This window comes from Callorhinus ursinus, unplaced genomic scaffold (genome assembly GCF_003265705.2).
Source record: "Callorhinus ursinus isolate GAN/ISIS: 27379988/994484 unplaced genomic scaffold, GSC_fseal_2.0 scaffold22, whole genome shotgun sequence".
NCBI classification, from domain to species: Eukaryota; Metazoa; Chordata; class Mammalia; order Carnivora; family Otariidae; genus Callorhinus; species Callorhinus ursinus.
In genome coordinates, this window is record NW_027397084.1 from 4,024,393 (window position 1) to 4,048,407 (window position 24,015).

At 37.5% G+C, this 24,015-nt stretch overlaps 1 protein-coding gene across 7 annotated transcripts in view; it reads left to right on the forward strand.

The window, feature by feature from the left end:
- The window catches only part of RUNX2 (RUNX family transcription factor 2), a 240,342-nt gene that overhangs the window by 53,513 nt on the left and 162,814 nt on the right, over positions 1-24,015 (forward strand). The gene's annotated exons all lie outside the window — the stretch shown is intronic.

A 24,015-nucleotide genomic window follows, 5' to 3' on the forward strand; every position in this document is an offset into this window, starting at 1 on the left:
AGGGGTGGCTTGTTGTTGTTTTTGGATGATCTTATTTTTATTTTTCCTTAGGATTTTGGCCTGTTCCTAATTTTTAAATCTTGTACCCCCACTATGGAGCTGACTGTCCTGTGCTCTCAATTTGAGTGCTATAGATGTAGTTCTTTAATACAATAGCCAATTACTTCAGTATATGAAGTCTTGTTATATATATTTTTAACATTGTTTTCAGCTGCTTAGGAAAGAAAACTGAGTTATCATCCATGCTTACGTCCACTCCTGTGACGTCAAATATTATAAAGTATTTCACAGAAATTCAACTACTAACCATCATGTCTTTTAAAGCATTATAGCTTCAGTTATTTTCTTGCCTATGAATATTTGTGTTCTGACAAAATCTTTTCCTAATTGCTTCCGTTTTTTAAAATAGCAACTTATTTGAATATTTCCTCTGGGTCATAGTTGAGTCTGCTGTTAATTTTGTGTTTAGTTCTCTTTAATCTCCCCAACACTTCACAATTTGACAAATACTTAAAAGTTCCAAAATAATAAATATATTTAGGATGTAAAAATCTCATCATAATGTGTAAATCAGGGCTTAGTGCAATGTTGGGCAAAGTGTAAAGAATAAGGAAGGGAAAGTAACAATTGTCATTTCTTACAAAAGAAAACCAATTTATACAGTAGTTGAAAAGCCCTTTCAAGTATGTTACCAAGAAAATAATTAGGAGAAAATGAAGACAAAAATTGATATTACATCTAAGGAAATATAACCCGAAGCAGATCGTTTCAATTAAAATTACATTCAGTTAATGTTGCCATAGCATTTGCATGGGAGTTTTACCTGCATCACGTGGAGGCCAGATTTGACCTAACTTTTCAGAATAGAACCCAGATCTTCTTACTCTCAGGCTACTGGTGTCTAACCTACATATAATCACATGCAACAGGAGTTAATGAAAGTGAGGCATGGAGAACGGAAACTGAATTAAACCAGGCACTGGTAGAAGGAACTCAAAAATTCACTCTTAGGAAATTGCGAATTGTGCTGTTGGCAGAGATCTTAGCTTTGAAGTCACGTGAGTTATCCTAGTGTTCCTACCTCCTGGAATCTATTAAAATCCATTTTAAAAATTTGATTTAGCCATAATTTTGTTTGTAGTTTGAGAGCACTGCTGTACACAAAGGGTCAAAATATCTTCCATTCGGTTATTATCAAGTATCCTAAACTATCAACGCTACTAGGTTACCTTAATTAAAACAAAGTTAAAACAATGAGGCTGTTGCTGAAATTAAGACATTCACGACTACCATCTCTCAGAAAAATACATGATTTCCAAAGCATGTGGAGAAAACGCCAGGAGACCAAGTGAATGCATCACACCACAAAAATGTCTCTGTCCCTTAAACAAAGCTGTTAAAGGAAAATGAAGCATAGTTACCATAGACTTTCACATTCCTCTGGCATAAAAACCTTCCTATAGAGTCATTAGTGCAAAAAAAAAAGTGCAGTCATCTAAGTAAACATGCCTCTTGGCATCCTAAAAATGATTAGGTTAGATAATGAAAGAAACCCTAATTCTCCAGATAGCAGAAGCTATGCCTAATATGGAAACATCTCTGTGATGAAGTGGTCTCTTCTCCTCATGTGGACTCATAAGTTCACTGCAGGTGACCTGCAAATTCTTTTTCTTTTGTGATCCATGACTCTTATTTATTAGGATGCCTGAAGGAAGCTCTTTCTTTTCTTATTTATCAATTATTTTGTTCTTTGCTTTCTCTGTCTTAGATTTCTAAGTAGTGGCTCATAAAGTCGCCATGGAAGTAAACTGGGTAGAACGGCATATTGTTTAGAACTGCAGATTGCAATTGTTGCTATATTCAATTAATTTTCTGATAGTAAGAGCTTTTTTCAATTCCAGCTTGCTTTACATTTAGAACAAGTTGTTCTGACCAAAAAGATTACTCAGTTCTGTGGTACCTGGGCAAGCTGCTTAGCATTGTTGGGCCTCCATTTTCTTTTCTGTAAAATAAGGTGATCAAACCAAATGAACGAAAACCTTGTAGCCCTAAAATTCTATGCTCCTTTAAAATGGGAATGACCGGCACCTGGGTGGCTCAGTAGTTAACCATCTGCCTTTGGCTCAGGTTGTGATCCCGGCAGGGTCCTGGGATGGAGCCCACATCGTGCTCCCTGCCTAGCGAGAAGCCTGCTTCTCCCTCTCCCACTCCCCCTGCTTGTGTTCCCTCTCTCGCTGTGTCTCCTCTGTCAAATAAATAAATAAAATCTTAAAAAATTAAAAAATTAAAAATACAATAAGATAGGAATGACCAAGGATGGAGGTTAAAGTGGTACAAAATAATTTCAGCATTCGATGTATTTGTGCTACCCAAAGGTACAGAATATTCAAGGCTCTCGTTGTAGGCTGACATGGATATTCAACTGCTACTATGTGCTTAAAAAAGGAAGACCAACATGAAAAACACACATGAATCAAATCTATTGAAATACAGGAGGGGGGTGTATCACATAATTATTCAAGGTGTAATCAAAGTAGCGTCCCATGCCTTCCAAATTACATTCATAGATTTCAAATTAAGAAGAGCACTACAGTGATGAGAGAAGAAATGTTAATAATTCTGAGCAGTTTGTAGAACTGTAATCATGATCCATTCTCTTAGGAACCTCTCATTGCAGATTTAACACTCCAGGATCTTTTAAAATTAGTCCTTGGCTACTGAGAAAATGATCATGTTTTGAGATTTAGAATGGAAAAGGAATCATACACCATCAGGGTTTCATAAAGCCCCCAAACTCTCTAGACACATGGAAACTTAGCTGCTTTCATTCCCATGGAATCCAATATATAATTCTCTTGTTCTGGAAACAAGCAACTTCTACATTTCTCCCCTTGAAGATAAGGTCTATTCACTGAGTATAAGTGATGGGTGCTTATTAGTTCACTCATTCAACAAATAATTATTATAGGCCTACCATGTACCTGACATTATTCTAGGAGCTGCAGATATAGCAGTGAACAAAACAGACAAAAATCTCTGCCATTGTCAAACATAGTAGGAGTAGTTGAGCAATAAATTAAGTATACCTAAATAAAATAATGTGTTAGAAAGCCATGGGTGTAACAGAACCGGGGTGGGGGGGGGATTTATACAACAGGGAAAGGATAAGGAATGAGAAAAACATAGGAGGAATGGGAGAATTGTTCATTTTTAAATTGGGCAAGCAGGGTAGGCCTCACTGACAAAGTGACATTTGAATCATGACTTGATGAAGGTGAAGGAGGTAGCTGCAAATATCTAAAGAAAGAGGTATCTGCAGATATCTCCAGAGAGTGAGAATAACCCACACCAAGGCCCTGAGTTGGGAACAAACCTAGTAAGTTGTAGGAATGGCCAGAGGCCATTTTATCTGGAAAAAAAAAAAAAATGACCCAGGAAAAAAAAAGAAAGAAAGAAAGAAAAAAGAAATAGTATAATGTGAGGTCACAGAGGGACTAGGAGTCCAGATGGTAGAAGCCTAGGACAGGGAGGCTGTTAGTAGAGGATTGACATGATATAGTTTAGGTTTTAAAATAATTACTCTGGCTGCCAGGTTAAAAATAGTCTGTGGAGTACAGGTCTTATTGCAGTAACCCAGGCAAGAGGTGCTGGGAGCTAGCACTAGGGTTATCACGGTAGACTCCATAAGACATGGTTAAATTCTGGATATAATTTCAAAATCAATATGATTTCCTGACAGATTGGATTGGGGGTTCTAGAGAAAGAGAGGCATAAAGGATGACTGAAGTGTTCTGGGAAACTGGAAAAATGAATTTGCCATACTTGAAACAGGAAAAAGTGGGGATGGATATGTTGGGTAGGTGTAAGAGATCAAGAATTCACTTTTAGGCATAAATAAGTAATTAAGTACAGTGTTTGTATTATCTATTGTTTTGCCATCATAAGTAAATTCTTATGGAAATGAAAAAAAATTGTACCTGTAAACTTCTTTAATAATTATTTAATTAATTTCTAATCCTGCTCACATTACAGAGGCCCATATAGACCTCTATGACATAAGTCAAGGAATACCTGACTTTTGTTTTAAGATGTGAAGCCAGCTCAACATCCTCTTGTTAAACAAAACCAAAAACAACAAACAAACAAACAAAACCCTTTCTTTTGCTGTTGTTCTATCAATACCTGACAGCAAGGTGGGGAATTTAGTTGACACAAAAATACAGAACATCCAGTTCCCCAAAGTATTTTCATTGAAATATTTAGATTTAAAATGGATCTATTTCAGTGAATTATTTGGATAACTGCCTCCATTTGCTATTACACATATGCATTTCTTTTTCTTTTTTTTTTTATTATGCATGGAAACAGTACCAAAACTTAATCAGTGCCATGACTGAAATACACCACAGTATGGCTAATGCAAACTGCTATTCCTGGTTCACACTCCGAAGCTGGATGCAATAAGTTTATTTTGATTAAGGAAAGCTCAGAACAGTTCTTAGTGATCAAGAAACTATGCCAGCAGATTTGATTAAGTTGTTTTAGTTTTAGTTTTTTTAATAGATGCAGCTTAGGCCATATTTTCTCTTTCCAGAATATATTTAAGACAACTTCAATAACTCAGGCATAGTACAAAATATATGGGCTTTGTTGCCACTTATAAGCCATGATGCCCTGGACAAATTATTCAACTTTCCAAAAAATGAGTGTCCTCCACTATAAAATAGGAATAAGGGTATCTATGCGGTAAGGTTGTTATCAGGATTTAAATGAAAAGTTGCTGACACTTTGAAAATATTCATTAATTTATAGTTATTGTTGTTTTTCAGTTTTTAATGAGCTACTGAGTAATATTTATGATGTTTATATTTTTGATGTATTAGACATGGGAATAAATTAAGCAGGAGATCCTATCTCAAGTATTAGTGTTTTATTTTTTCTGAATTCAATAAATATGTCAGTATGACAATTATTCTTTTAACAAACATTAATTGAGGACCCTTAAATATACCAGCCATTGTTAGGTCTTGCTTGGAGATATGGTGACAAATAACACAGAGTTTCTGACCTCAAAATGACTTCTTACTGATAAATTTTGGAGAGACGAAGTGGTATAAACAAGAGCACAGTCACCATGATAATATGTAACACAAATATTAGCTGAGATCTCCCTGACTTTTAAGCTGTAGGTTAAAGCTGGATTGAGCAATGATTCCACCTCATTTCTAAGCCCAGTAGCCAACTCAGAGTCTCTTCATATTTTTGGGGAGCTAATGTTCTCATGATCCCCTCTTGCTCTAAACTTCCACTTATGCTAAATTAGTGAAGTCCATGGATGAGCTTCCAACTGTCCTTATTCCATAAACATCCACTCAGATGTAAAACTTAGCCCTCTTCCTAGATTTCACCCAAAAGCATTTTCACAAAGCTTTGCGTGGGGACAGCGGATGGAAGATGACAGGTAGGAGAAATACTAAAGGAGTAGAATTTACAGGACTTAGTGACTGGTAACATAGGAGGATGGAAGGAAGGCAAAGAGAGGGAACTCAAGGATGATTCCAAGTTTTCTCAACATACTAAGTGGCAGGTTGAACATTTTGAGTTTAAAGTGATCATATAAAGTTACAGGTGGCTACCATCAACAGTCAACTAGACTATTCAGACACAATGGTAAAGATAGAAGTTAGACTAAAGTCTGGAGCTCAAGAGAGTAAATGGCCTTTTAGATTTGGGAACCAGCAGCATACAGCATACAGCATTCCAGACACATCACTCAGATGTAGAATTTAGCCCTATTCCTAGATTTGGCCTAAGAACATTTTCATAAACATCTACATGGGCACAACTGAAGCCAAGGAAGACAATGAAATGCCCAAGAAAGCATGCATAGAAAGAGAGAAGTGAGTCAAAGATTGGATTCCAGACACCCACATTCAATGGCAAAGGGAGAGTAAGAACCTACAAAGAACACTGAGAAGGTAGTGGTGTCACAGAAACCAGGAGAGCAGGGAGCTTCGAAGAAGGAGATGAATGACACTAAAATGAGAATTGGTGTTAACTGTGCTTAGCCTGTTCAAAGTCACCTTGGGCAAAGCACCATCAATAGGGTGGTAGGATTAGAAACTTGGTTGTAGTGACTTGAGAAGAGTAAATAAGGAAGTTGAGAAATCAAGTGTGTTATTCTTCCCAAGAATGTGTCCTATGAAGAAGAAAGAGATTGGCTAGAGAAATATTAAGGGTCACAGGATAGATTTTCAAAAATCAAGGACTTGGGCTTGTTTACAAGCTTTGGAGAAGAAGCCGGTAAAGAGGGAGAGGTTGGACACTTGATATAGAAGAGGGCCAATTACAAAATCTCTAGGAAGCAAAGACGAAATTTGATCCTGGACAAGACTGGACGGTGTTTTTTCTTTTTCTTTTTGATCAAGAGTCCAGGAAGTAGACCTGAAAATGGAAAAGGGATAGAATGGAAGAAAGGAATAAGAACCTGAGGCAGTTCATACACAATGACCCGAATTTTCCCTGTAATGTAGGAAAATGGAGGTGGTGAAAATTGGGGATGATGCTATAAGATAGGTATATGAGGTGATGAAATTTTGTTGAACCGCTGTGGGGAGTAGGAGAGAAACAGCCAAGGGCCTGCTAAGTTGAAAACAGCCCCAGGTACAGAGCGGAGGGTCCTCAAAGCATGGTTGCGGTACCTACTTCTTGTTACAAATGCAAATTTGGGTCCCACTCCATACCCGCAGAATCAGAAACTGGAGGTGGAGTTCAACATCAGTCTTTTTTAACAAGCCCTCCTGGTAATCACCTCCCGGTGTGATTTCAAGGTTCTCTAATGTTTGAAAACAACTTCTATAGAACTTGTGACTTCCCCCCAGTAAGCCAGCAATTAAGGCAAAAATTACGCTATTTGACCACGTTCTAGTAATCTTTGGTCATTTTCTGTATTACGGTAAAATATATACAGAACAAAAGCTTTAAGGATTTAAAATTTCTGCTGGTTTCTCTTTGGAAATGGGTGTCTGACAAAGAGAATCCTTTGTTTCAAGTTTTACAAAGCAAATACTGTAAAACCTTTATTCCTGTTCTCAATTTAAACATTTATAATAGAGAAATAATAAAATGGCAATTTACTTCATCAAAAGTATTCACTCACTAGCTATATAGCAGCAGTTCTCAAATTATGCTCCTGCTCTAGTATCATCCCATTCTAAACAAATAATGGTAGTCATTTCTCAGTTCACATGAAGAAAGTTAGTGACTTAAGTCTTCTTCATTTTAAGTTATTCTCCAATAAGGGAGCACCTGGGTGGCTCAGTCGGCTAAGAAAGCATCTGCCGTTAGCTCAGATCATGATCCCAGGGTGCGGGGGTCAAGCCCTGTGTCAGGCTCCCTGCTCAGCAGGGGTCTGCTTCTCCCTCTCCCTCTGCCTCTTCCAGCAGCTTGAGCTCTTGCTCACTCCCTCTCTCTCAAATAAATAAAATCTTAAAAAAAAAAAGTTATCCTCCAATAAATTTTTCCTGAAACTTTGGCCCTCACAACTGCTTATTTTGCAACAAAAGCTAATAGATTACAAAATAAGTGAACAAATAGTCAATGAATATTAATGAAACTTGAAGTTAGCTAGACATGGTTAGTTCAATAGTTTCTCTGTAATTGGACACATGTTCATGACTGATTTTTATATCACACACCAATAATACAGATATTTTCTACTACCATTGTTCCAACAATGTTGCCTTTGCTCAAATAATTTGGAACTATTTTCAGGACCTGGAGGATATTCTTTTGAATACCCTAAACAATGGAAAAGCCAACAGTCATGGTCTAGAAGGATCTTAAAGATTTATTTTTCAGCCAGATAGGTGGGTGGGTGATCAGGTTGATTTATCCAGGTGTGCCTTGCTTTAAGAAATATGACGTAATATGTGGAAATCATATTGACAAATCCATAAGTGCACATATGAAACACTCCCCAATTATTTACAGATAAGACTAACCTCTGGAAGTTAATTGTGCAATAAGCAAATGATGAATCACAGAGGGATATAGATCCAAGCCAACAAACCTTAATTATAGCCTGGTTAAAATACCATGTAAATAAGAGGAGAGGTTAGTTAATCACAAAGCATAGAAATAGCAAAATTAGAACAAATTGGCTCAGTATATTCCTATGCTGTGTTGATGAGTAGGGAAAAGATAAATGGGTCAAGCTATCAGTGTCCTAATATCATTCAAGGATTCAAGTTAGGTAGCTAAGTCCCATTATCCTGATTCTGTTGTGATGGGCAATCTTTACATATTTTGGCTTCCATGAAGCTTCCCAAAAAATATGATGACCAGGCTGATAGGAGGTTCATTCCACCCAACAATTATATTTCCTCATTGCCAATCAATAACTCAGCATTTTGGTTTTTATGCTGGGTCTCTTCTGAGTTAGAGTGAGTCAGCTCTGGAACAGTGATAATGTTGCCTGTTGAGGATCAGGAAGCCAAACCCCTAACTTCAACTCCAACTCTGAGGAGGCTTAGACAGCTCTCCTTGGCAGCCCCCCAACCTGGAAACCTGCCTTTTTTCTGAACAACTACAGGAAACAGATCAATTAGCATGTGCTTATTCACTTCATAAAAGAATCATTTCTTTATGAAGAGATTTTAAAACACAGGGAGGTTAAAGTGGATGAGAGACTGAGAAATGATTTTTTAATTCAGTCAGAAATTCTTTAACGTAATTCATCTTGATGGTGTGGCAGGGCTGTAAATGTGAACGTATTGAACAATCACACATTTGAAAAGCTTAGCAGTTAAAGGAAGGAAGGAAAGAGGCAGAAGGTAGAAGGGGTAGTTGGGTAACTGGAAAGAGGTCCAGTTGTTTTGTTGTTGAGTACCCCCTCACACCGGAAAAGGACACTAGGGGGAAAAAAGAGAAGGAAACAATGGAAACAGATAAGAAAGTCCTTGGGTAGAAGGGGGTTGAGTGGGGATCCTCCCACTGAATAGTCCTTGGGTAGAAGGGGGTTGAGTGGGGATCCTCCCACTGAATAGTCCTTGTTAGAAGGGGCTTGAGTTGAGTGGGGGGATCCTCCTTGGGTAGAGGGGATCCAGTGGGGATCCTTCCACTGCAAGTCCTTGGGTAGAAGGGGTTTGAGTGAGTATCCTCCCTAAGAAGATTGGGTTTGTGGGGCAAAGGAGTTCATCTCTTCTTATGGGAAAAACGCCTTCAAAACCTACTCTGAAATACAACATTTAGGCCCTTCTCTCAAATGCATAGCTTTGTTAACTGCAGAAGGGCTTCAGACTCTCCTTCCTCTGATCAGGTATCCCTCAACTTTTCATTTACCAAATATAAATTAAGTGCCTCTCACAATTAAAAGAGGAAGGAAGATGTGATCTGTGTCCTAGAGGTGCTTACCATCTGACAGGAAAAATGGACCTATAAACAAATCATTGTGGGTCTTATATATGTACCACATGCTATGAGGATATAGAGGGGATGAGTTTTACTTCTTTAAATATCTATTTTGTGTTTTTTTAATTTAACTTTTTAAAGTATTTAAATGATACTTTAAAACTGTTTAATCCATTTGATTGGTGGCTTATCTCTTCACCAGGTACTAGTTTTAACCTGCAAATTCTGGTATACTTAGGCTTTTTACACTTGCTCCCAATCAGTTAAAACAACTTGCATTTCATTAGATTATACAATATAAACAGTACTAGACACTCGACGGAATTCTGAATTCAGAATCATATTATATATAATCTCTGCCTTCAAGAAATTTGCAGTCCATTTGGGTACATAAAGCTAAGAGTACATCTTATTTTTTGCTATTTATACTTTAAAATATAATATTTTCCTTGTTAAAAGGGGAAATAATTAGGTGTACAACCCCCTGTAACAATTCTACTAAGTCCCAGACAGGAGAGACTTTAGGTAGGGAGAGTCAGAAGAGAAAGAAGGAAGACCAAGAAGTTGTAATATTAGTTTGGAAAAAAAAAATCAAAACACAAAAACCCCTTTACACTTTGGATGCATGTTCCAGTATCTCCTTGATTTTCTGATTTTGGATATGCCATGATATGCTTAGGGTGTTGATTTTGGTGGTATTTATTCTGTTTGGTGTTCTCTGAGCCTCCTGGTCTGTGGTTTGGGTTCTGTTGTTAATTTTGGAAACGTCTCTGCCATCATTACTTCAAATATTTCTTCTCTCGCTCTCTCTCTCTTTCTCTTTCTCCTCCTGCTGGTGTTCCCATTACCCTGGTGTTACACCTTTTCTAATTGTCCCACAGTTCTTGGTTTTTCTGTCCTAATCCTTTCATTCTTCTTTTCTCTTTATATTTTGGCTTTCGAGGGTTCTATTGACGTGTTTTCAAGTTTGTCTGTGTCATTTCTACTGATGAGCCCCTCAAAGGCATTTTTAATTTCTGTTACACTGTTTTTTATTTCTAAGATTTCTTTAGGATTCTCTCTTGGCATTTCCATCTCTCTGCTCACATTATCCATCTTTCTTGCATTGTAGTCCACTTTTTCCATTAGAGCCCTTACCATAGTAGTTGCAGTTATTTTAATTCCCAATCTGATCATTCCCCAAACTCTGCCATATATTAACAAGTCTGGTTCTGATGCTTGCTTTGTCTCTTTGGATTGTGTTTTTTGCCATTTAACGTGTCTTGTAATTTTTGTTGAAAGTTGGACATCATGCACTGGGTGAAAGTAACTGAGGAAGATAACCTTCCTTCAGTGTGAGGTTTTAGGTGTATCCGGCCAGAGGTTTAGACTGTTTACTGTTGCTGTAGCCATAGTTCCAGAAGCGAAAATTTCCTCTGATGTCCTTATTTTTGTCTCCCCTTGAGATTCCTTCTTAAGTGGAGTCTGAAGCTTGCAGGTCTTTCAGCTGTATTGTTATTATACAGCTGCCTGATTGATGTGGTAGTAAACTATAGGCCAGGGGAATCCTATGATTAAGTCTCCACTTTTCAGTGAGCCTGTGTCCCTGGCCTGTGACCTTCACAAGTGCTTCTCATCTTTTCCTACCTACTCCCCTCTACCCTCTATTAGGTTGGATTGGAAGGCTAGAGGGTGCCAAAGTTGGATATTTCTCTTCCCCCATGTGGAAGGCTAGAGCAGGTTGGGATTGGGTATGTACCTTGCCCCAGGTCAGTTAGGCTCTGGTAAAATAATTTCTTGAGGGCAAAGGCAGAACAGAGTTAAGCAGAACAGAGTACTCTGGGCATATTCAAAATAACTATTTTTCCCATCCTCCTGAGATGTTCCAGGGTATTCTCCTCTGCTCTTCATCCTGAGAACTTAGTGGAGCTCCTGGAGATAAAACTCAGGGATGTAGGGGGGCCCTCTTAAGGCTGGGCCCCAAGGAACTTTTCTCTCTCAAGCTAGCCCACCAGCTTAGTCTCCAGCAGTTAATCAATTCCCTTTGAAGTGTTCCTACCAGGTTCCAACAGTGGCTTCCACTCCTAGTAAGCTGTGATTATCTGTATTCATCTGTCTCTCCACTGTTGGGGCAGTGGTTTGCCCTGTAACCTTGATTCTCTGATAGATCTTAAGAATGGTTGATTTTCATTTCATTCAGCTATTTTCTTGTGAGGATGGAAGTGATGACTTTTTAGCTCTTTACATGCCCTACTGAAAAACTGGAAGCCCATTTCAATTTCATATAGAAAAATAATCTATAAATATTAGAATCGTAATATCTATCAGTTGAGGCTACTCTACTGTTCGATGATAGAATGACATACTCTTTTATGCTCAGATTTAGTTGTTAAAACCCCTGGGTGCTAGGTTATTTTAGCTCAATCACCCAACCCATCTGAGCTTATGCTTACTTATTCATAAAATGAGGGTAATATCCATTCTCTCTAAATTATAGGCTTACTGAGATAAATTAAGAATATATAAGAAAACACTTGGACAAGAAGTGTCACAAAAATTCAGTGAAAAATGAGATAATTTCTATGGTTCTTTACCTTATACTATGGTGTATGAAAGTAAACATTTCAAATGAGTATGCATTATTTAACCTAAAATATTTTTAAATCACCATATTCATTACAAAAAGATTCCTTGCTCTATGAAAATATTTCTCAATTGAGTAATTGCTTTAAAATTAAGACAGTTTAGGGGCGCCTGGGTGGCTCAGTTGGTTAAGCAACTGCCTTCGGCTCAGGTCATGATCCTGGAGTCCTGGGATCGAGTCCCGCATCGGGCTCCCTGCTCAGCAGGGAGTCTGCTTCTCCCTCTGACTCTCTTCCCTCTCGTGCTCTCTATCTCTCATTCTCTCTCTCTCAAATAAATAAATAAAATCTTTAAAAAAAAAATAAATAAATAAAATTAAGACAGTTTAAATCTGAGTAGGTATGATCTAGTGACAGGTAATTATAAAGCTTTATTGTAGAAACTCCCCTATTAGATATTACTGAGTGCATTTGTTAAAATAAATATTATATAGAACAGAAATTGATTCCATATTAATAATAATAACTAAAATATCTGGGATTTTTGGTCACACGATTGTCTAGGATTTTTTTAAAGCTTTATTGAGGTATAATTTGCATATCATAAAATTCACTTATTTTTATTGTATAATTCAATGGTTTCAGTAAGTTTACTGAGTTGCACAACTATCACCATAATCCAGTTTTAGAACATTTTTCTCACCCCAGTAAAATCCTTTATATATATTTGCTATTAATCCCTGCTTCCATTCCCAGCCCTAAATGAGCACTAATTTATTTACTGTCTCTGGATTTGCTTATCCTGGACATTTCATATAAATAGAATCATATACATGGCCTTTGTATCTGACTTTTTTCATTTAGCATGTTTTCAGAGGTTCATTTATCTTATAGCATGTTGCAGTATTTCATTCCTTTTTGTTGTTGAATAACAGTATCCACTGAGTGAATATATCACATTTTTTTTTTAATCCACCCACCAGTTGATGGTCACTTGGGTCATTTTCACTTTTGGGCTATTATGAATAATGATGCTATGAATAATACTTACACATACCTGTGTACCATCTTTTTTTGTGTAGATATATGTTTTCGTTTCTCCTGGGATAAACCTAGGAGTAGAATTTCTGGGTCATACAGTAAATTTGTATTTAACTTTTTAAGAAATGATCAAACTGTTTTCCTAAGTGGCTGTACCATTTAAAATTCCTACCAGCAGTATTTAAGGCTTCCGGTTTGTCCATATCCTTGCCAACATTTGTTATTGTCTGTCTGATTATAGCCATTCTAGTAGGTGTGAAATGGTATCTCATAGTGGATTTAATTTGCATTTCCCCAATGACTAATGATGCCAGAGTTGTGATACTTGTTAACATTTCAGGAATAGCATATTAGCCATTTGTATACCTTTTTTGGTGAAATGTGTAGTCAATTATTTTGCTAGTCCTATAATAGTCTAAGAAATCAAAATTAAAGGATTACAGATACAATTAGGTTCAACCTGATTTTTTTTTTAAAGATTTTATTTATTTATTTGAGAGAGAGAGAGAGAAACAGCATGAGAGGGGAGAGGGCCAGAGGGAGAAGCAGGCTCCCCGCTGAGCCAGGAGCCCGATGTGGGACTCGACCCCAGGACTCTGGAATCATGACCTGAGCCGAAGGCAGTCACTTAACCAACTGAGCCACCCAGGTGCCCAACCTGATTTTTTTTTTTATTATGTTATGTTAGTCACTGTATGGTGACTATGGTATAACTATAACTATAACTATGGTATATACCATAACTATGGTACAGCCACTTTGGAAAACAGTGTGGAAATTCCTCAAAAAGTTAAAAATAGAGCTATCCTATGACCTAGCAACTGCACTACGGGGCATTTACCCCAAAGATACAGATGTAGTGAAAAAAAAAAGGGCCACATGCACCCCATTGTTCATAGCAGCAATTTCCACAAAAACCAAACTCTGGAAAGAGCCAAGATGCCCTTCAACAGATGAATGGATAAAGAAGATGTAGTCCATATATACAATAGAATATTACTCAGCCATCAGAAATGATGAATACCCAACTTTTTGCATCAACATGGATAGAACTAGAGGAGATTATGCTAAGTGAAATAAGTCAAGCAGAGAAAGTCACCTGATTTTTTTATTCAAAAATTGCACATATACATTAAATATAGGTGTAGTACAATTAGTTATCTTTAAACTTACAACATTAAATAAAAAGAAAGCAGGGACACCTGGGTGCTCAGTCAGTTAAGTGTCTGCCTTTGGCTCAGGTCATGATATCAAGGTCCTGAGACTGAGCCCCGCCTGGGGCTCCCTGCTCAGTGGGGAGTCTGCTTCTCCCTCTCCTTCTGCCCCTCTTCCCTGCTCATTCTATATCTCTCTTTCAAATAAATAAAATCTTTTTAAAAAATAAGAAGAAAGCAAAAGAGTATCAGTATTGACCTACTGAAGCCCTCAAAGGCAGGGATGCTATCTCACCTTAGCATTCCCTGCATCTCACGGTGAAGCCTGATTCCCTCCGTTTAATGTTGTGCCTAAAACATTTGAGAGTTCAATGGATTGTTATCGAATGGTGTCAGTTTTGGAAATCCATACTGTGTGATGTTATTTTTCTCCTTAGAACTTTGTTGGGTGTTCTACTGAGCTTCCTCCTTGGCTCTGGGACACACAGCCATATAATGGATGTATAGGTCTTCTTCTATTTAGGATGGGGTTACATCCCAATAAATCCATCGTAAGTTGAAAATATGGTAAGTCAAAAATGCATTTAAGACCCTTAACCTACAGAACATCTAGCTTAGCCTTGCCTACCTTAATCATGCTAACAACCCTTACATTAGCCTACAATTGGCAAAGCTATAACATAAAGCCTATTTTATAATAAACTATTGAATCGCTCATGTAATTTATTGAATGAAGTGCTGTACTGAAAGTGGAAAACAAAATGGTTGTATGGGGACAGAATGGTTGTATGGGGACAGAATGGCCATAAGTGTATCAACTGTTTACCCTTGTGATCACTTGGCTGACTGGGAGCTGTGGCTGGCTGCCCCTGCCCAGCATCACAAGAGAGTATCATGCGGCATAGTGCTAGCCCCAGGGAAAGATTTGAGGTAAGGTTTCTACTGAGTGCATATCGAGTCCATACCATCCTAAAGTCGAAAGATCCTGTCGGGCACTGTCAGTAGCAGCTAAGGGTGCAAACTGGAGTCAGATTGCCTAGCCTCACTTGTTTCTAACTGTGAGCACCTGAGAACGTTACTTAACCTCTTTTACAAGGTCCTAGGTTCCTCATCTGTTAGCTATGCTTGCTGCACAGAATTGTAGTGAAGAGCAGGTAAGGCTATCCATGCACATCTCTTAGCACGGTGCTGCGTCACTATTAAGTGCTCCATAGCTCCCTTAGCTATTATGGTTGTTAGAGTCTGAAAAGCCAGACTTCAGCTACAGGTTTGATTAACAAAGTGGTAGGTTAGTTGCTTTTTTCCCCCAATTTTGCCCAAAATATGTTTATATGTGTATACTGTCTTTTGAAAGCAATACACATAACATTTTAAATATTCAAAAGATGTTATGTAGAGAGCAAAGGTTTAAAGAGATTGGCAACTAGATAAAATATGGTATCTTTATTACTTATTTTTAAATATTAACAAGAATTACTTTACCACATTCTAGCATCATCCCCAGGCTTGTATAAATCATTTTTTTCTAACTCACCTTAAATCTTCATCCCATTTTTCTACCAACACCCCCTCCACCACTGTTTATTTCCTCCACTCTTTGTCTATATCTTTATTTAGCAAGATTAGCATTGGAGGTAGAGAGAAGTGCCCAGATCCCAAAATGACTCCCTTTTCTCCTTTTCCCTTTGTCGTCTTTCCATCTCTCCTTTTTTCTTCCTGTCTTCTCCTGTTTTTCTCTTTCTTTCACCCTCCAAAGAATGAAGGAAAGGAGAGAGAGGGAGGGAGGGAGGTAGGGAGGGAGGAAGGGAGGGAGGAAGGAAGGAAGGGAGGGAGGGAGGAAGGAAGGAGGGAAGGAAGGAAGGAAGGAAGGAAGGAAGGAAGGAAGGAAGGAAGGAAGGAAGGAAGGAAAGGAAGGAAGGGAGAGAGAGGGAAGGAGGGCAGGAGGAAAGGAGGGAGGGAAGATGGAAGGAAGAAGAATTATAGAGGCATGGGGGTTGGAGAAAAGAGGGAACCATTGGCAATGGCTGGGTCTTATGGTTTTCCTTCCTCTCTTGTATGCCTCTCCTTCCCATCACAAGTGTTGCGTCCAGGGGTAGAACACCGTTAGCTCCCATAAATGAAAACTGAGAAAGAGGTGGTAATCTACCAGTCAACTGGTGTTTGCCTGGTCCTTAAATGATCTAGATAAGATGGGCTCAAATCCCTACTCCCACCTAGTGTGAAATCCAGTGCTCTTCCCAAGACTTCTCTAAATTCTAGGGAGTTGATAGTTTTGTGGTCACCTCTAGTTCTGACTTCCCGATCCCATTAAGTTTGGATTCTTCACACTGTCTTATACATTCTTTTATCTCAATTTCTCCATCTATTTACACTTGAAACTCAGCCATTTTTCTTGATTTCTATTATTTTTAAAATTTTATTTATTTATTTATTTGGGAGTGGGGAGGGACAAGCAGACTCTGTGCTGAGGGCAGAGTCCAATGCAGGGCTTGATCTCACAACCCTGAGATCTTGACCTAAGCCCAAATCAAGAGTTGGAAGCTTAACTGACGGAACCACCCAGGCACCCCCACCATGCTTGATTTTTATTATTTAAAAACACCATTCTCACAAAGCTTCCTTATGTATAGTGAGCTTTACTGAAGGTAAGGGGAAATGCAAATTTACAGTGCAAACAGAAACAAGTTAAGATGGAATACAACACATCCTTGTTTTAAAATTCTGGCACTGGTACTCATGCCTGCAATTTACTTTGAAATTCATTTCTTAGAAAGATGAATTGCTGGAGAGATAGAGGGATGATAGATATACAGATGTGTAAGAAAGCAAGTGTAATAAAATAACCATGTAGAATCTAGGTGGTAATGGGTGTTCACTGTAAAGATTATTTCAACTGCTATTTCAAGTTTTTCATAATAAAATATTGGGAAAAACAAAAAAAAATCCCTTCAGTCCCTCTGCTAAGTCATTCAGCCATCCGTCCTACTCTCTCTTAGATTCTGGATCGTCTGTACTGTGAGGAAACCCTGACAAAACTTCTGTTCGTTTCTTATGAGCACAGTTTAGCTTTCTTCATTGCATTATCTCCTACTGATTATACCTTTGTTGTTTTCACACCCAAGCTGCTTAAGATCTTCTCCCAATGACCTCCTAAGAATTCAAGAGCAAGAACGACCTTATACATATGTCTATGTTCCTTAATGCATTTAACAATGTCTTGTCCATAAGAGAGACAATTTATATATATACTATATATAATTATATAGTATATGTATAATTAATGATAGTTAATTAATAATATAATTACATATATATAATAATATATGTGTATAAGGGCATACAGAACTGAAAAAGTTGATTTAAGTCCCGGCTCTCCCAGTAACTGTGTGACCTTGGACTTGCTAAATGACTTCTCAGAGTTGATTTCCAAGTTTCCTAATCTGAAAAAAAGGCATAATTTTTAAAAATGCCCACCTCACAGGATGGTCATGAGTTTTAAATTGGATAATGTGGGCTTTTAAAAACTCTAACCAGTAATTGAACAATTGGATAATGAAAAGAGGGCAAAACCTGTTTATGTGATTGACTGTTGGGGGTCCCTGCCTTTCTGGCTAATGAGCAACAGGCATTCGAAAGCCAGTACATTTTCCTAATGTGGAAGCTCACCCTCCTCCAATTGTCTCTGTCCTTCCACTCCCCGTTCCAACCCTAGTGGCAGCCCTCTTAAATAAGCCACTGTCAGGCCGGTCCCTCTACTGCGACTCCCTGCAACGCCCATTTGACACCAAACAAACCTATGGTATTGTGGGTACTCAACTTCTCTTTGTCTTCAGCTTTGAGTCCTAGTGCCTTGGGTTCAGTAGTTACTTCTTGAGCATCAAGAAATGTCCCATTCAGCATTCTGTTAACTATGAGAAAGCATAAATTAGATAATGCAAGGGGGGAGAGGTGTTGGTTAGTTGCACTCATAAGGCATATAATAGTACCTCACTGTGAATGTTCACCTTCTTCTCCACAAATTTTCTTTAACCATTTTAAAGTTTCTTTACCACTTCACTTTCTTGAAAACCATTTAAGCATTCCTTATCCTCTTTCAACTTGTCTACTTCCTTAGCTGAAGCTAATATAAACGGGAATTTAGCAGTCATTGTTCCCTTAGCAACTGGCAAATTTTGTAGGTTGGCTCATACTGCACTTGGAGTTGCAAAAATCATATACCACAAGCTGAATTATGAAAGATCAGTCGACGTCAGGATGTCTTCCTGATATTTTGAAGCCAACATTTAAACCGAAGAATACAAAAGATTCTAAAGAGCCCTGAAATGGCTCCACTGAAGTTTATTAAATACATATTAATATTTTATATATTTCCAAGTGAATATTTTGGGAACTTTTATAGAGCTTCTTATAAAATGCCAAAAGATAATAATCCGTTATTTAAAGCAAGTATTAAAAATCTTGGACATAACAATCAATACTTAAATATTTATTTAATAGTCCTTTTGGGGAAAGGCATGAATGTAGATGATTTTTTTAAAAATACTTTTACCACAATGTCTGAAAAACATTTTGGCAGACCTTTGCAGTTTTAAAAAGTAACCCACACTCACGGGACATTTTTCTTCTTAGGACTGTAAAACACTTGCAAGGATATTGTTCTTCTTAAGCAGTGGCTTAAGCTATTTTCTTCCTATGTAATCATTTTGATTTTCCTTGCCATCAATAGAGGCATGTCTAATGTAGCCTGCCAGTGTTGGAGATGTAGTCTATTGAAGGTGCAGAACATCTCTGCTACATTTGATCACCTCTTCTTCATTTCTTTGTATTCAAACTGCATTTATCGAGTTCCTATGGTGTATAAGGCACTGTTCTAGGCACTGGGGGCTTACCCACAAGCAAAATAGACAAACTCTCATGGAGCTGACATTCTAACATACATGTGAGTTGGGGGAAGAGGAAAGACAGCTTAAAGCAAATGAACCAGTAAATATATACCAAATGATGAACTGCTAGAAAAACGGAGAAAAATAAAGCAGGGTAAGGGGCATCAGGGAGTCAGGTGGAGCAGTGGGGGAAGAGTTTTTATTTCACATACACAGTCTGGGAAGGCCTCACTAAGAAAGTGACACGAAAGGATAAGGGGGTGAACCATGTAGATATGAAGGAGGACAGTGTTCCAGTCACAAGAAATTGCAAGTGCAAAGGACTCACCTTCTTGAAACTCTCTCCCACTCTAAGATGTCTCCATCCTCAATCCCTGCCTCTCCAGTACCCCCTCCTCTATGTCCCTTTGTGGTTTTCTCCTCCTTCTCCCTAGAGAAAAACCTGCATGGAAACTGCTTTCTGCTCCCCTCCCTCTAATTATTCATTGATTCTTTTTGATGGTGTTGCGGTCGATCGACATTTATTCATTGATTCTTCAAAGTATCCATGCAATTGAACAGAATTTACAATTCTCAGGATGTCTGCCAATGACAGATTAGACATCAATAAAACAGACCCAGCTGATTGATTACTCGCAGTTTAACAAAAAAAGGATATGAAATTCATATTCTAGCCAGAGGAAGATTCTAAGTATTCCAGAACCTGAACATCACATTTTGAAAGATTAGATTTCAATGCTCTCTTCAATTAATGCATTTCTAGAAAGACAGTGATAGAGATATAAGATCAGAAAGGCTATGAGTTATAACTATAAGAACTAAGAATTTGGAAAAGATTTTAAAAGGTCATCTGTTCCACCCTCCTGTCTCTTAGCAGATCAATGTTGAAACTGATCCAGGTTGCTGAAAAAATTTCCATTGAGAAAGGTTCTATAATTTCTCTTTGTAGTCTGATTTAGTGAACTGAACTGATTTCAAAGAATGTTAACTCATGTAAATAGCACTTTTTGTTCATGTCCTTACCCCTGTTTCTTCTTTACTTATGCAAATTCTTCAATGATTTCATAACTTATTACTTCTCCATAAAATCTTACTTGTCCATAGAGGCCAGTGCTATTTTTTACACCTCTAAACAAATATGTATAACATTTACTTGGCAATTAAATGTGAATTATCATTCCTCTTATAGAGTTACATATATGTGTTATTCAATATTTCATGACTGTAAATATTATCTCTCATACTATCACTATCATAAGGGCAAGAACTGGAGCTTGGACAATTTTTTTTGTTTTGTTTTAGCATAGTGCTTCTTGTATACAAGAAGCACTAGATAAATCTTTGTTCAATTTTGCACTAGAGTTGACTCCTATCAGCTTGCTAGAGCCAACCATGCATATTTTCTTCCAACCCAGTGTTTGATGACATCATGTTGGTAGCTTAAAGTCAATTGTGATGGGAATGTTTACACCATAGAAATTGGCAGAAGCTAAAAATTAGTAGCCTGGGTTTATATCTGGCTTGACCATCTATCTGCTAGTTGTGTGACATTTGGTGACATACTATGCCTCACAGTTTCTTCACCTGAAGACATGGATATTAAATTATCTACCTCATAAAAGCATTGTGGGGAGTAGATATGTTTATGCATGTCAACTACTTAGAAAAATCCTTGGTGTGTAGTAAATATTCAATAATTGAGAATTCAATTTTTATTAAATTATCCCTCTACTTATTTCACAATCTCAACTGCTCTGTGAAGCTTTCATGGAAGTCCACAATATGACCATGCTTGATGTATACAACATTATTTCCCATAATTCCTTTGCTATACAGAGGAGTACACATCCTTGCAGCCTCAGTGGATTCCTCATCACTTGCCTCTATGATCAGGGAACCTGACTGTGGGAGGAAATCTCTCTAGACACTACAGCAGGATTGCTGACTGAGAGGCTGGGGCTGAAGTTATAGCTGCTATGTTCTGGCATCCTGACCTCTCATGTAGAAGTTGGGCCTCATTTTCCACAGAATCAGTGTAAGAATATAAGACTCTCAGTATTATATTTAGTTATATTACAGTTTAATATGCTTTCCTGGGCCAGATGGGAATTTGACCAAAATTTATAATATTGCCTTGTGGGAAAAAGTATTTCCAAACCCCAAAAATCCTTTTACAAACAAAATTTAGGAAAACAATTCTGAATTGCTAATCATTTATACTCCAAAATTAATAGATTGATGGATTTTTCTTTGTTAACTGGTTCACAAATGATTCAACCAGAAACTTTTGTTTCCCTAACATTTAACTCAACCAATAGAATAATAATTATTTTCTTAAAGATTTTATTTATTTATTTGACAGAGAGAGACAGTGAGAGAGGGAACACAAGCAGGGGGAGTGGAAGAGGGAGAAGCAGGCTGCCCGCTGAGCAGAGAGCCCGATGAGGTGCTCTGTCCCAGGACCCTGAGATCATGACCTGAGCTGAAGACAGACGCTTAACAACTGAGCCACCCAGGCACCCCTAGAATAATTAATGGTATTTAAAGATACTAAAAATAATGACATAGATTTTCTAAACCAAGCTCCAGCTCAACCCACCACTGGGAAATATATGTGTTTTAAGTTATAGATTTTAGTATCAAAACCATAGAGTTTTTAAACATTGCTTTTACTAAATATTGAATATTAAAATAATATTCATAAAATATTGGTGGGTGCAAAGAATAACAATTATAATACAATAAATACTTGTATATTCACTACCCCATATGTGAAAGAAGATTTATCGTTACTTATAAAGCCCTGATCCCATCTCTGATGCACCTCATAGGTAACCACAAGCTTGAATTTGGGGTTTATCATTCTTTATAATATTATCAATTATTAGGTTCTTCAATACATTCTTTAATTTTGTATGTTATTGAATTTCACATAAATGATATCATACTTCACTAACTCTTTAGCAACTGGTTGTTTTTTCTTTTTGAACTTATATTTGATACATGACATACACACAGAAAAATGTACACTTCCTAAGTGTGCTGCCTGACAAACATATCCATTTAACCTGCAAGATAGAGAAACAGAGCATTACCTGCATCCTAGAAGCCCCCTGTTGACCACCTTACAATCACTACCCTCCTTCCTGGGGTAACTACTATCCTGACTGCTAACCTTGTACATTAGTTTTGCCTGGTTTTGAATTTTATATAAAGAGAATTAGACAACAAGAGTCTCTCACCTCTGGCTTTTCCAGTCAATATTTTTATGACAGTCATTCTTATTGTTTTTTTTTTAAGATTTTATTTATTTATTTGACAGAGAGAAAGAAAGAGAGAAAGAGCGCTCCTGCGTGCACAGGAGCAGGGGAGGGAGGCAGAGGGAGAAGGAGAGGGAGAAACAAACTCCCCGCTGAGCAAGGAGCCTGATGTTGGGCTTGATCCCAGGACACTGGGATCATGTCCTGAGCCAAAGGCAGATGCTTAACCAACTGAGCCACCCAGGTGTCCCAGTCATTCTTACTGTTACACGTAAATGTGCTTCATTCATTCTTGTTGCTCATAGTATCCCACTGTGTCAGTATGTTGTAATTTATCCTTTCTACTCTTGATGCTTGTGTGGTTTATTTTTCAGTTATTAAGAACACTGCTATGATCATTCTACATGTCTTTTTATATTCAAGAAATTTGTTGTTTCAGCTCAATATTAGGTTTCTGAGATTTCTGCATGATATTATGTGTAGCTGTTAACTCATTTTCACTGCTGATTGTATGCCATTGCATAAATATTCCATAATTTATCTTTTACTTTTGATGTTTCCAGTGTAGCTGTGAATATTCATAAATTCTCCCAGAGTACATATGCACAGGTTTTTCTAGGGAATAATTTCCTAACTAAAGTGCTGTAGCTTCTTTCCCCCAAGTAGAGTCCCGAAAAAAGAAAAAGGGCTCATTCATCCATTTAAAAAAATTAATTGTAAAAAATTGAGATATAATTCCCATACCATATAATTTTCCCTTTGAAAGTGTACAATTCCGTGGGTTTTTTTGTGACGTGCACAATTCAAGATTGTGGAATGATCACCACTACCTAATTTCAGAACATTTGCATTATTCTGTAAAGAAAACCCTTCATGTGTTGTGATGAGCACTGGGTGTTATATGCAACCAATGAATCATTGAACTAATCAAAAACTAATGATGTACTATCATTTTGGTTAACTGAACATAAAAAAAAAAAACACAGCATTGACTGGCTAAAAACAAAGAAAAGAAAAGAAAAGAAAACCCATACTCATTAGCAGTCACTCCCCCCCAACCAGTCCCTGGCAACCACTAAACTACTTTCTGTCTATATTCCGGACTTTCATATAAATGGAAGTATATAATATGCGGTCTTTTGTGTCTGGCTTCTTTCACTTAGCATAGTATTTCAATGTAGCATGTATCAGTACTTCATTCCTTTTGATGACTGAATGATATTTCATTGAATGGATATATCACATTTATTTATCCACTCGCCAGTCAATAGATACTTGAGTGGTTTCCCATTTTGGCTATTATGAACGATGCTGCTAGGAATATCTGTATACAGGCTTTTATGTGAACATATGTTTTCTCTTCCCTTGGGTGTCATTACTATGCTCTACGGTATTATGTTTAACTTTTTGAAGAAACTGCAAAATTGTTTCCCATGGTGACTATGCCATTTTACATTCCCACCAGTAAGGTATGAAAGTTCCAATCTCTCCATTTCATCACCAACACTTGTTATTGTCCATTTTTAAAAATGATAGCCATTCATCCCAGTGGGTATGAAAATCATAGTTTTGATTTGCATTTCTCTAATGACTAATGACTTTGAGCATCTTTTCATGTGTTTCTTGGCCATTTGCATTTCTTCTTTGGAGAAATGCTATGCAGATCTTTGCCCATTTTTAAATCGGGTTGTTTGCCCTTTTTTAA